The 14,234-nt window shown below is 37.7% G+C and overlaps 1 non-coding gene across 1 annotated transcript; it reads left to right on the forward strand.

The window, feature by feature from the left end:
- Nucleotides 1-3,499: 3,499 nt before the first annotated feature.
- On the forward strand, nt 3,500-3,604 carry LOC133284247 (small nucleolar RNA R71). The gene has a single exon (XR_009747881.1). It is a non-coding gene; the product is annotated as a small nucleolar RNA R71 (small nucleolar RNA).
- Nucleotides 3,605-14,234: the final 10,630 nt, after the last annotated feature.

The raw sequence follows: 14,234 nt of genomic DNA on the forward strand, positions 1-14,234 counted from the left end.
TTGTTTTTCAGAGATCATCAGAAGATGTTCATCAGGGAATGTCTCCTTGATATGATCTCATTCTTGTGGGCTTGCCCTCTCTAATCGAGATAGGTGGTCAGCCACCTTGTTATCACTTCCTCTCTGGTCCTTGATCTCAAGGTCAAATTCTTGGAGCAACAGTACCCATCTAATTAGTCTTGGCTTGGCATCCTTCTTAGCAAAGAGTTGCTTGATTGCTGAATGATCAGTGAATACTGTGACTTTGGAGCATATTAGATATGAACGAAACTTGTCACATGCAAATACAACTGCCAGCATCTCCTTCTCCGTCACTGTGTAGTTGGCTTGTGCCGGAGTAAGAGTTCTACTAGCGTAGTAAACAGTTCTGAAGACTTTGCCTTTTCGCTGCCCAAGAACTGCTCCCAAGCCGAAATCGCTGGCGTCACACATTAGTTCAAAAGGAAGACTCCAATCTGGGCTTTGAATGATGGGTGCGGACACCAGCCTCGACTTGAGCTCCAGGAAGGCTGTCAAACTTTTTTCATCAAAATTGAACTTCTTGTCTTGCTCCAGAAGTTCACAAAGTGGTTTGGCGATTTTGGAGAAGTCTTTAATGAAACGTCTGTAGAACCCAGCATGTCCCAAGAAGCTTCTGATCCCTTTTACTGTGGTAGGGGGAGGTAGCTTCTCAATTGCTTCCACCTTAGCCTTGTCCACCTCGAGGCCCTTGCTTGAGATTTTGTGTCCTAGCACAATGCATTCTCTTACCATGAAGTGACATTTTTCCCAATTCAGCACTAAATTGCTCTTGACACATCTTTTCAATACCTGTTCAAGGTTATTAAGGCAAGTAGGAAAAGAGCAACCAATGACAGAAAAATCATCCATGAAAAATTTCTACTGCTTCTCCTACCAAATCAGTAAATAAAGCAAACATGCATCTTTGAAAAGTTGCAGGGGAATTACATAGCCCAAAAGGCATTCTTCTGAATGCAAACGTCCCAAAGGGGCACGTAAAAGTTGTTTTGTGTTGGTCTTCAGGAGCAACCGGGATTTGGTTGTATCCCGAATACCCGTATAAGAAACAAAAGAATTCTTTCCCAGCTAGATGATCCAGCATTTGGTCAATAAAAGGAAGGGGGAAATGATCCTTTAGGGTAGCATTATTTAATTTCCTGTAGTCTTGACAAATCCTCCACCCAGTTATTTTTTTGGTGGCTATTAACTCTTGTTTGTCATTTTCAACTACAGTAATGCCACCCTTTTTTGGAACGCATTGCACAGGAGCAACCCATTTACTATCTGAGATGGGATAGATTATACCTGCATCAAGCCATTTGATGATTTATTTTCTTACCACCTCCTTCATATTGGGATTCGGCCTCCTTTGATGCTCCACAGATGAGCTGTCAGGGTCTTGGAGCAAAATCTTGTGCATGCAAATTGTTGGGCTAATTCCTTTTATGTCAGCCATAGTCCAGCCGATTGCTCCTTTATAATCTTTGAGCTTTTGTGTGAGTTGAAGTTCCTGTTCATGGGTTAGCAAAGAAGAAATAATCACAGGGAGAGTGTTGTCTTTACCCAAATAAGTGTATTTCAGGTGTTCAGGTAAGGGTTTTAACTCCAAGGTAGGTGGTTGCTCTACTGAAGGCAATTTCGGTCTTTGCTCCTGCTCTGATCGGTTTAAGGATTCAAAGACCCTTTCTTTCCTTCCCTGGGGTTGGTGGAAACTGATGGATGCAAGGTATTCTTCCAGCTCTTCAAAGTCCTTCATGCCTATCTCTGGCTGCAAATGCTCCTGTTGTTCTTCTCTTATGACCGAGTCAAGGATCGAAATGCTAGAGCATTCCTCAGTGTTATCTTCATCAAACTTTATTGCTTTCATGACATTAAACTTCACTTCTTCTCCGTTTACACTCATAGAAAGTTCACCCTTTCTGACATTTATGATAGCATCACCGGTAGCCAGGAATGGTCTGTCCAGAATTATTGGAACTTCTTGATCTGCTTCAAAATCTAAGATGATGAAGTCAGCTGGTAGAATGAACTTGTCTTCTTGGACAAGGACATTCTCAATTTTTCCTTCTGGCTTGGCTATAGATCGGTCTGCAAGTTGAAGAGTGACTGTGGTTGGTCTTGCTGCTCCTATGTCAAGCTGCTTGAAGATGGAAGCTGGCATTAGATTTACACTTGAGCCCAAATCACAAAGTGCCCGACCAAGATAGTTCTTCCCAACTGTACACGGGATGGTGAATATACCAGGATCCTTTAGTTTGGGAGGAATTTTAGTCAGGTACTTGCACGATTGTTGAGTGAGGGCTACGGTCTCAAACTCTTCGATCTTTCTTCTTTTTGACAAAATGTCCTTCATAAATTTTGCATACGAAGGCATTTGCTCCAGAGCTTCTACTAGAGGAATGTTTATGTGAAGTTGTTTCATTAAGTCAAGAAACTGGCTAAACTGCTTATCCTCGTGTTGCTTTTTCAACCTCTGTGGAAAAGGAGGCTCAATCGGTTCACTCCTTCTCTTGTATGGGGGAACATAAGTTGGAACTGAAACTGATTCACTGACTTTTGTTGCTCCAAGGTCTGCTACAGGTGTTGCGTCATCCGGTTTGATTTCAGCAGACTCGTTGCTCTGGACCTTCTCTTCTGGTCCTGTCTGAGCTTCAAGGTGTGAAGGGTCAGTGGCTTCTTCAACTTCCTTTCCTATGGCTGTTTTGCCGGTTCGCGCTTTCGAGGTCGTGCCACTAAATCTGGGGGTGGTAAAGTCTTTCCATCTCGTAGGCTTATAGCATTACAATGCTCCTGGTTATCCTGAGACGGCTTTTCTGTGTCACTAGGGAGTGTCCCTGGTTGCCTCTGTTTGAGTGCTCCAGCCAGCTGACCAATTTGGGTTTCTAGGTTTCGCATGGCTACGCTGTTCTGATTCATGTACTCCTTGACAGAAGTCTCAAAGGATTGGGACTTCCCTTCACCCTTATCCCAGTTTTGTTGGTTCTGCCTGGGATACGGGGGTCGGTTCTGATAGTTTCCTCCACTACCTCCAGCATTATTCTGATTCCTCCAACCTCGGTTATTGTTCCCTTGATAGTTGTCATTGCTCCTGTTGTTGTTGTCATACCCTCCTGCATAGCACACAACAGCTAGATTGTTACAGTCCTCATATTCATGAGGACCTCCACAAGTGGGGCAACTCTGACTTGATTGAGTCAAGAGAAGTTGCTCAGTTGGTTTTTTCTGTTCTATGGGCTTCCCGTTTTTTATAGTGTTCTGGAGTGAAGCCATTTGGGCTGAAAGAGCATCAGCTGAGCTTAGCTCAAGAACTCCTGCTTTCTTAAGAGCACTGTATCGTGTGGAAGGCCATGAAATATGTTTTTTTGAAAGTTTTTCCAACAACTGGTAGGTTTCTGGATAAGTAAAATCCAAAAGATCTCCCCCTGCAGCTGCATCAACAGTTGCTTTCAATGGTGGGGTTAAGCCATGATAAAACGTGTGAATGATGCCCCAATCAGAAACTCCATGATTCGGGCAAATTCGTATCAACTCTTTAAAGCGTTCCCATGCTTCATACAAACTTTCTCCATCATACATTTGAAAGGAAGCTATATCAGCCCTCACTTGGGCTTGTTTTGCTTGGGAGAAAAATCGGGTAACAAACTGTTCCGCCAATTGCTCCCAACTGGTGATGGAGTTTGGGGGCAATGTTCTCCTCCATTCTTTGGCTTTTCCAGCTAAGGAAAATGGAAAAAGCCGCATCCGCATGTTTTCTTCCGAAATACCATGAACTTTGAAATTATCAACTATCTCAGTGAAATTGTCCAAATGACTGTGAGGGTCTTCCATGGAACTGACCAGCGTTCATAATCATTTGGAACATTGTAGGTTTCATTTCAAAGTTCGGGATATTCAAAGGAGGGGGAACATAGCCTCGTTCTGGACCATTTCTGAAGGGAGCAGCCATATCATTCAATGATGGCCCTCTTCCTTCATTCGGTCCTTGTTCAGGCTCATGATTATGATTTCCATTGTTATCATTGTTTACAACCTCCGCCATTGTAATGTTTCTCAACCTTTGAACTCTTCTTCTATTTCTGAAGGTTCTCTCGGGTTCTGGATCTAAAAGTACTATTTCCAGTCCAAGTTCTGTAGGTTCTGTGCTCATACAAATGGAGGAGGTCTATCAAGACAAAAAGACTGCAATTAAACAACAAAAATGTTTCCTCAAAAATGCCCTTTCTTGCCAAATGATCCCCGGCAACGACGCCAATTGCTTGGTCGAACCGAGAGCTGCTCGGGAATATCTTTTCAGAGAGCAAGAGTGCAGAGTAATAGTCAGGATTGCCAACAGGAGCAATCTACTCTGACTAAGAGCAACCCTCTTCAACTATACGCAAGCGTACGTGTCAAGCAATATAGGGTACTGTAGCCCCAGATTTATCGTACTCAGGGAGCAGTTGTGAAGTAAGAAGCGCTAAAGGAAACTTAATTTGTAAAATGGAGCAATAAAAGAAAGTACTATTCTCAGCTAAGCTTCACAAAGAACAATCTCTGGGCAGCTAGTTAAACAATGTTAACCATTCTGAACCAGATGAGAGCAGTGAATGACTTAGCACGGTTATCGAATAAAAAGGCATCAATTTAAGTAACTTCAAGAGCAGTCAACGAAATGAAAGTAAGAGCATCAGCTGGTAAAACACAGTTCAGTTATCGTGAGGAAAAGGTTGTGATAGAAGTTTGAGTTAAGATTAATTTCAGAAAAAGTCAAGTAGGTGTTACGGGTTCCATGTTTTCATCCCTTTGGTTAACCCTGCTTGGTAGCATATTTTACAAGTGGATTTTGCTCCTTCCCTTGTTTTGCTATAGGTAAGCAGAGGGTAAGGCCTTACTCTCCACGTTACTCCATAGTACTTGGAGTTATATGCAAGGAAACCATGCTGCCTTCTCAAAAGAGCATGGATTCACATGGCAGTGCTCCCTATTCCAGGTGTTTCTCCCTCCTTTCTTCAGGCTAAACTACCCCAGGATCTTGAGAATGCTCCACACGCCCTTGTCAGTGTTTCATCAACCGAGTGGTCCCGGGATGAGGTTGCCAGCCCAAAGGGTTTCACAAAATCAATAAATTAAACCAAAGAGCAACTCAAAATTCATTTATAAAATATGTGTTCCTTACAAAGTTATCCTGAGACAAAAGGGATTACTTCTATGGAACCCTCACCTACTTAGAGGAAGTTAGCTCCTAGTGAGCATTTTTACAAAAAGAAAACAAAGAGATGACGAGTCCTAGGATGGGCGCTGATAATTTCCTTTATGAGGATTGCTTGTTCCTTTTATAGGGTTCTTCATTTGATCTTCATTGTTCCTTTCATCAAGGGTCGTGCTTTGTTTAAATCCTCTCCAATGGTAGATTTGCTTCTTGCCATCTCAGCTCCGAATAGAAATCCTCTCCAATGGTAGCCTTGCTTTTTGCCAGCTTGGCCTTAAATGGAAGTGGTCCCCCTTGCTTTTGGCTCCCTTTGTGAGTGGGAGTATCGGATTCAGGGAGGCACCTCCACTCCTTCTGCTGCAGCTGATGTGGCAGCTTTTGATTGCTCAGCTTCTTTGCTTTCGTACTGTAGCAGAGGTAGCACCTCCACCTTCTCTGCTGTGGCTGACGTGGCGGCTTCCCATTGCTTCCTTTGACTGCTGTTGTACTACAGCAGGTTTTTTTTTTTTTTTTTTCTGCGCAACACTCCTTCTTCTCTCTTCATTTTGTGGTTCCTTCTGATGGGCCTTAGTTGTCCTGAACAAAGAAAACTAACCCAATAGTCATATGTGAAAAAGATAATGTTAAATTTGCTCCAGGTCTACCTTAACTCCCACTTTCGGTATTGCTCTGCTCCACTATTCAAAACAGTTGCTCTATATGGAAAGAAGAAGGTTGAAGGGAGTGATTTATAACCAAAACATGGGTTTTGTGGAACAATTTACACTTAATGGGCCTCAACTCTTGAGGACCATCACTAGGATATGTGTGGAATTGGATCTGAGCAAACCTTTGTATGCTGAATATAAAATAGAAGGAAGACTAAAAAAGATCGAGTATGAAGGATTGCATATTGTTTGTTACTCTTGCGGTCAATATGGCCATAGGGCTGAAAAATGCCCTAAAGGCACTGATGTCAATGGGGGTGTAGGCAAGGAAGAAGAGGCAGGGAATGGAAATATGGGCACTAATGAGGAAAGGGAGGTCATTCCAAATCAGGACATGGATGGCAATTTTGGGCCTTGGATGTTAGTTAATAAACAGAAAGGAGCAAGGAAAGGATCTAACTACAAGGCGGGAGAGAGCAAAGGCAAGGAAAACAATTCCCAAGTTGGGAGACGGGATAGTAGAGCAAGTTTCAATGTGTTGAGGACGATGGAACCTGATAGTGAGGATTTGAGGCATGTGGAGTTTGTCAAGGAGACACAATTGGATCTGGTGAAAGTTCACGAGGAGAAGTCTCATGATAGAGGAAAAAAGACCTTAAAAGAGAAGCCCACTTTAGTTGAAACGTCCAAAGCCTATCAATTAGTGTGGGATCATATTCAGAGCACAACTGCTTATAATAAGCAGGGAATGGTTGATAACGTGGAAATTCTGGCTTCTAAAACCCAAGCGAATAAGAATAAGGTGGAGGGTTTACAGGAGAAAAGGAGGAATCAGGATGGAAAAGAGGATGCTCAGCATGAGCATTTTCTTCTAGTTAATAATGGTCAGAGTTCAAAGGAGCTGGCTTCAATCCAAAAGGACAGGGTGCAAGTTATATCTGATTTGAATCATTCAAAGCAATCTCAATTAATGGAGACAGAAGGAGTTCCTGAACCAAAACCTCCAGACCAAAGCCAGGGGGTGCAGGGGAATCATAAGCTGTATAAAGGGCAACATCCTCAGTCATCTGATAACATTGCTCTGGAAGGACATTTGTCAGAGGTAAATACAGGTATGGCTATTGATATAGCTGATAATTTGCAAAGGGATAATTTGTCACAGGTTCAAGATAAGCCGGTAGCATCCCCTATGGTTTCTTAATGTCAGTCCTATTCTGGAACTGTAGGGGAGCGGCCAACCCCAAAATTGGCCGTACTCTAAACCTGATGGTGGAAAAGCATTCATGTGATGTAGTGATTTTATTGGAGACTCGAGCACAGAGTGATAAATGCAAATCTATTATGAAGCAGCTGAAATTTGATAAAGCTATTTTCGAGGAAGCAATTAGGTTTTCAGGTGGTTTATGGGTGATTTGGAACTCAAATAAAGTAAAGATTGATTGTATCTCTCAGTCTAATCAATTTATCCACATGTGGATTGATTTTGGTGGTGCGAGTAGATTTTTCTGTACTGCTATATATGCTAGTCCTAGGGAGGATCAGAGACATATGATGTGGGATGCTGTGAAGCTGTTAAAACAGCATATACATGGGCCTTGGCTGCTAGCTGGAGATTTTAATGATATAAAACTAGAAATTATTACTTGGAGAATGTGTACATCCTTCTATGCATTTTTTCCACTACTTTCTGTATGGAAAATTATTAAACCTATTAATAATATTAATTATTATGTTTATTGGGTGGAAAATTATTTAACATTTAAAATTCTAATTTTTTAAATTTGAATTTTGAATTTGATAAGTGAAAAAAGAGTTCAACATTTAATGTTTCGGTAATGGGAAAAAGATATATATATATATATATATATATATATATATATATGAAATTTGAATTTTAATATAAAATTATAGATTAAACAAAAAATATAAGGATGCTGATAGTTAAAGGTTGCATACTGAACTTGGCACAGAGGGTTTGTCTGCCCCGCCCGCCAACACGTTTTTATAATTAAATTAAAATTCTATTATTCTTTTTTTATATTTAAATTCCTAATTCATATTTCAATTTTTGTCAATAAAAATTTATAAAATTCCAAATTATAACGACACAAATCCTTGCAAAAAATAATTATTTATTATTATTTTATAAATCTAATTGTAATAAATGAAAGTTCATCTCTGAGATAAAATATAAAAACCTAGACGCAACTATAAGAGCCTTTTTGTGTGGATAAATATAAAAACCTATTACATCCTAATAGTTAGAGGTGGCAAACTGGGCTCGGCCCGGAGGGCCGGCCCACCAACACATTTTTATAATTAAATTGAAATTTCATCCCTCTTCTTTTATAATTAAATTCCTAAATCTTATTTTGATTTTTGTAAATACAAATTTGTAAAATTTCAAATACAAACGACAAAAGTCCTTGCAAAATATAATTATTTATTATTATTTTTTAAATATGATTGTAATAAATGAAAGTCCATCTCTAAGATAAATATAAAAACCTAAATGTGACGATAAGAACCTTTTTTTATGGATAAATATAAAAATCTATTGCAAGCTGATAGTTAGAGGTGGCAAATTGAGCTTGGCCCGAAGGGCCGACCCACCAACACTTTTTTATAATTAAATTAAAATTTTATCATTCTTCTTTTATAATCTAATTCCTAAATCTAATTTTAATTTTTGTAAATACAAATTTGTAAAATTCAAAATACTAATGACATAAATCCTTTCAAAAAAATAATTATTTTCATAAAATGCTGATAGTTAAATGTTGCAAACTGGGCTTGGCCTAGAGGGCCTGCCCGCCCCGCCTGCCGACACATTTTAATAATTAAATTAAAATTTCACTATTCTTCTTTTATAATTAAATTCCTAATTTAGATTTCAATTTTTGTAAATACTAATTTATAAAATTTCAAATACTAACGACACAAATCCTCGCAAAAAAAAATTATATATTATTATTTTGTAAATCTAATTGTAATACATGAAAGTTCATCTCTGAGATAAAATATAAAAACTTAGACGCAACTATAAGAGCCTTTTGTGTGGATAAATATAAAAACCTATTACATCCTAATAGTTAGAGGTGGCAAACTGGGCTCGGCCCACCAACACATTTTTATAATTAAATTGAAATTTCATCCCTCTTCTTTTATAATTAAATTCCTAAATATTATTTTGATTTTTGTAAATACAAATTTGTAAAATTTCAAATACAAACGACAAAAATCCTTGCAAAAAATAATCATTTATTATTATTTTTTAAATATGATTGTAATAAATGAAAGTCCATCTCTAAGATAAATATAAAAACCTAAATGTGACGATAAGAACCTTTTTTTATGGATAAATATAAAAATCTATTGCAAGCTGATAGTTAGAGGTGGCAAATTGGGCTTGGCCCGAAGGGCCGACCCACCAACACTTTTTTATAATTAAATTAAAATTTTATCATTCTTCTTTTATAATCTAATTCCTAAATCTAATTTTAATTTTTGTAAATACAAATTTGTAAAATTCAAAATACTAATGACATAAATCCTTTCAAAAAAATAATTATTTTCATAAAATGCTGATAGTTAAATGTTGCAAACTGGGCTTGGCCTAGAGGGCCTGCCCGCCCCGCCTGCCAACACATTTTAATAATTAAATTAAAATTTCACTATTCTTCTTTTATAATTAAATTCCTAATTCAGATTTCAATTTTTGTAAATACTAATTTATAAAATTTCAAATACTAACGACACAAATCCTTGCAAAAAAAAATTATTTATTATTATTTTGTAAATCTAATTGTAATACATGAAAGTTCATCTATGAGATAAAATATAAAAACCTAGACGCAACTATAAGTGCTTTTTTTTTAGGATAAATATAAAAACCTATTACATGCTAATAGTTAGAGGTGGCACACTGGGCTCGGCCTGGAGGGCCGGCCCACCAACACATTTTTATAATTAAATTAAAATTTCACTATTTTTTTTTTATAATTAAAATTTCACTAGTCTTTTATTCCCGTGCATCGCACGAGTTATACTTAACTTTGAAGGAGTTTTTTATGTAGGGTGCTGATTTGGAATATTATTCAAGAAAACTTAACGTTCTAAATGAAAAATCCATGTTATTTAAGGTCAACGTAAAAAAAACAATTTGGAGTCATATAATGAGCCAAGATATCATGTTTCATGTGTTTGAAGCAGCGAAGCTATTGTCACCTCATTCTTTGAGTCTTTGGTGGACCCGAATGTATGTTGTTGTTTTTTAAAAATTTATTATAATGGGTTCTTTATATTGTTACAAGTTTTTAGCATGTGTATTGATTTGATGCTGTTTAGACACATTTGTTCCAGTGTAAGCAAAAAATATGACTCATACGTGACCATTTGATTAATTTGCTTTCAAATCCTTTTCAGACAACGTTTTTTGGGTTCTAAAAAAAAAATAACCCATTTTTTTTGCTTAGACTATTACTTCTGGGTGTTAACATATTAGCGTAATTTATTTAATGAGCATTTGCATTTTGTATCGTAGGCATAAATATGATGGTAGAAGAGGATGTTCCTGGTAATGCATAAACATAGAAAATCACATGTTTGGTATGTGTTGAACTCATCCCTCCAATGATTGCTACGTAATGATACTGAATTAATAGCGTTTTCTTATTATAGGTACAAGCTGATCTTTTAATTTCATATTTGCTTAGTCTGTTTGTTACCTTGATTTTATTAGTGGCTGTTATAGTTAACAATAAGTTGTATGCATTTTTCTCTCTTTAGCCATCCTCATTTTAACATAGTCAACTATGGCGTATTTATTTTTTTCATAACTCATCGAGTAGATAACTATATTTGATTTGCATAATATTGATCACTCTGGATAGCAGATTTTTGTTTATGATTGATATTTGTAAAATTCTGTGTTAATGTTGTAGTTTTTTCCACCTGAAATATAAAACAAGATAGCAACACAGGTTTTTGTAAGTATAAGGTTTGCAGTGCGATTAACCAACCACGGCAGACGAAAAATATTTTGTTCTTTTTCCCCCGGGCATCGCACGGGTAATTCACTAGTTTATTTAAATACAAGAGTCAATGCAGGCATGCAGCCAACCGAGCCGAACCTCCTTGCCTCGGGTCTGAAGCCAACATCTTTAATTAGTCAAGCCTTTGGAATGGACTAAATAATACTCTTTCGCTTTGAGGATCTATAGTTGAGGAGAGATATTCTTACTATCAAAATCTTCTGCTACCAACTTACTACCTATCTAATCACCATCGGATCAATATTTTCTCTTTTTTCAAAAACTTTTTAGCATTCTCTCTCTTTGATTCAATGGTTATTAGATGAGTAGTAAGTTAGTAGTAGAAAATTTTGGTAGTAAGAATATCCTTCCTCTCTATAGTTAGCGCATATTTGAATTTTTTTTAAGTTAAAAATTATTTATAAATAAAAATTAGGCCAAATAAATTTTAAAAAAGCTCTTATAATGAATTTTTTTTTATAAATGAAAAAAAAGTTAAAAGTTAAAAGTTCTTAGAACGGATTTTTTAAGCTCTTATCTACTTTTCTTGAATTGTGTGCATTTTTTTGAAATGACGAACTATAAAAATAAAGAGAGAATTTTCTTGAAATATGTGTTTTTAAGCTAAAAATTTTAAGTAGTCACCAAATAACTTTTAGCTTTTTTTAAATTTTTTTTTCCTTTAACTTATAAATAACTTCTAACTTAAAAAAAGAGAGCAGTTATTTCCACTACATTAAATGAGCTTTCAAACTAGTGAAGACTATATATAGTTTATGGCCACTTCTTAGTTGTTGCTTCATTGAATTTGCTTCATTAATAGGATGACCGTGACAATGACCCCCTCTTTAGTTGGATTATTCATTAATAGGATGACCGTGACAATGATCCCCTCTTTAGTTGGATTATAGGAACAAATGCCCTAACCAAAATATGTTGCTATGACTTCAATCTTCAATAAATATATCATCGTAACCCGCAAAAGAAAAGTTCCACTTGAGTAGCCTTCTCTTTTCAATTGCTACCATCTATCCGGAGAACATGTTGCTTTTAGCATCCATCAGAAGAGGGAGCCCCACATGCAACGTGTACATAACTGTGGCATTGTTGGGGTTTGTCTTCTTCGCCACTTTGATCCCCGACACGTACACATTTTTTCAAGCAATTGATACTGTTCCGCAGACCCCTCCAATGGGCAGTGCTCTGCTCCATCCCTCTTAGGGGTATTCAGCAGACTCTTGTTGCATTTTGGTCCCGACACCTCTACCTAGGCCTCATACAAACTCTTCTTGTTGTTCCTCTTGTTGTGTTCACAGTTTTTTTGGGTACCCTTCTTGAGATCCATGAAGCTTCTCTCAGCTTCATTCTAAGGAAACCAAGGCTTCAGAACCACCCCACTAGGAGCCATAGTGGGTTTTCCAATTTGCTTCCTTTGCTTTTCTCTTTTTGGATTTTGATGGAACCCCAAAAATACAACAACAAATAACTCTAAATGCAAAGACATTTTGTATTGACAAATGAAATTGGAGACTAGCTCCTTACAATCCTACTAATAGAAATACAATAACAGTGCAGAACAATGGCAAAAAAATAAGACAGCAGCAAATAACACCAAAAGACCTCAGTTACTCTAAAGCCAAATATCTAGACCAAAGAGATTCTTTTCCAAAACTCCACTCTTAATATTCTGAATACATGCATAAAGAAACCTCACCCTAAACATCTTTATATATACTAATTCCTAATTAATGGGCTTGATTACTTTATAGAAGGCCCATCAATACTCCCTCTTTAAAATTCACCTTGTCCTCAAGGTGAAGGAGGATAAGGGATATAAAAAAAAAACTTCCACCTGGGTCTCATTGTTTAAAGCATATAGTCCCAGTTGTCTTTGTACCCAATACTCCCTTGCAATTTGTTGCCCCTCCTTGCTTCTCTATTGTGGTATTTCCTGTAACATTTTTTTTTCCATAAAACAAGGAATAACTCCCCCCTCTTGATGCTCTGTTTTTTGCTGCATTTCCTGCCACAAAACAGAGGATATTTGTTGCAGCCGTGGAGGGAAGTCTTCGTCCCCTAATTCTGGTCCATGCAGCTTGCTCTTCACTTGGCCCATTATTATTTCTTGAGCAATGACAAGTCGACAAGTACCATTACGTTCCTTCCTTCTATCTCTCCCCAAAACTTCAATGAATGACTTGATGTCAGTACCACAGTGCTATACACACTTAATCGAAGAGCCACTACTTCTCCATTGCTAATGACTATGCCCAAATGTTCTTCTGCAAACAGATTTGGGGCTCTTGCTCCCAAAAGCATTATGTGGATGTGTTTTGGGCATACGTGATCAAGAGAATTTGGTTCATCGCACTTAAGGCACAAATTCTGCCGTTGTTTATCGTTGAGCTCTTCTAACGTGTATGTATCACTTGAATTTCGCACCCCTGTGGCCTCCGTTCCCGTTATGATCTCGGGAGTTATTTGCCCCCTTTCTCTCATTCTCTGAACTGGGCTCGACTGGGCTCCTTTCCTTGGTCCTCACTATTAAATTTTGTCCTTGTCTTCCTGCTTGGGTCACATTTTGCTGTAGTATTTCCAGCCCATTTTGCCCAACTGTATTTCCGAAAGTGGGCCTTATATCATTATTGGTTGCAGCCCAATTTGCTAATGCAGTTTGGGTGTATGGTTTAGCCCCATACCCAGACCCACATCCAATCTTCCCAATCGAAGGACCAAATTGTTAACTAACCTTTTCCTTCTCTTTGATATCTTCTTCTCCTTCTTCGTCTTCTTCTGTCACTATTCCTTTTTGTTCTGCATGTTCATCTTCGTCTCTTCTTTCTTTTCCGTCTTCTTTCTCTTTTTCTTCATTTATTTCCGCATCTCTGTTTTTTCTCGTTCCTACAACAACATTGTCATCCTCTTCTTCTTTCATTTTCAGATCTACTTTTCCCCCGTCAACAACTTCTTCCTCCTTCTCTTCTTCTTTTTCTTTTTCCTTCGTTTCTTTTCTGTAGACATTGTTCACCTTGTCCATTGCAATTTCAGCCTCTTCTTCGATTATTTTTGCTCCTTCTTTTTCTGTTTCATTGATTTTTTCTTCTTCAATTTCATCACCCCCCGTTCTTCCTTCGTTGTGCACTCCATTCAGATTTCGACTGTCATAACACTGATCTATTACATCCTTGAGTCTCTGAATTATTCCTTGCAATTGACGGATAGCGTCTTCCACCCCTCACAATCTTTCTTCCCTCACTCGATCCATGCTTTTTCCACTTTCGTGATTTTTTTTTTGTAGATCTGGACCAGAAGCACTCCCTAGATCAGAAATGCTCTGATACCAAATTTATGGAACCCCAAAAATAC

Source organism: Gastrolobium bilobum, unplaced genomic scaffold (assembly GCF_033153095.1).
Source record: "Gastrolobium bilobum isolate Gb01-03AN ecotype WA unplaced genomic scaffold, APGP_CSIRO_Gbil_v1 utg35536, whole genome shotgun sequence".
NCBI lineage: Eukaryota > Viridiplantae > Streptophyta > Magnoliopsida > Fabales > Fabaceae > Gastrolobium > Gastrolobium bilobum.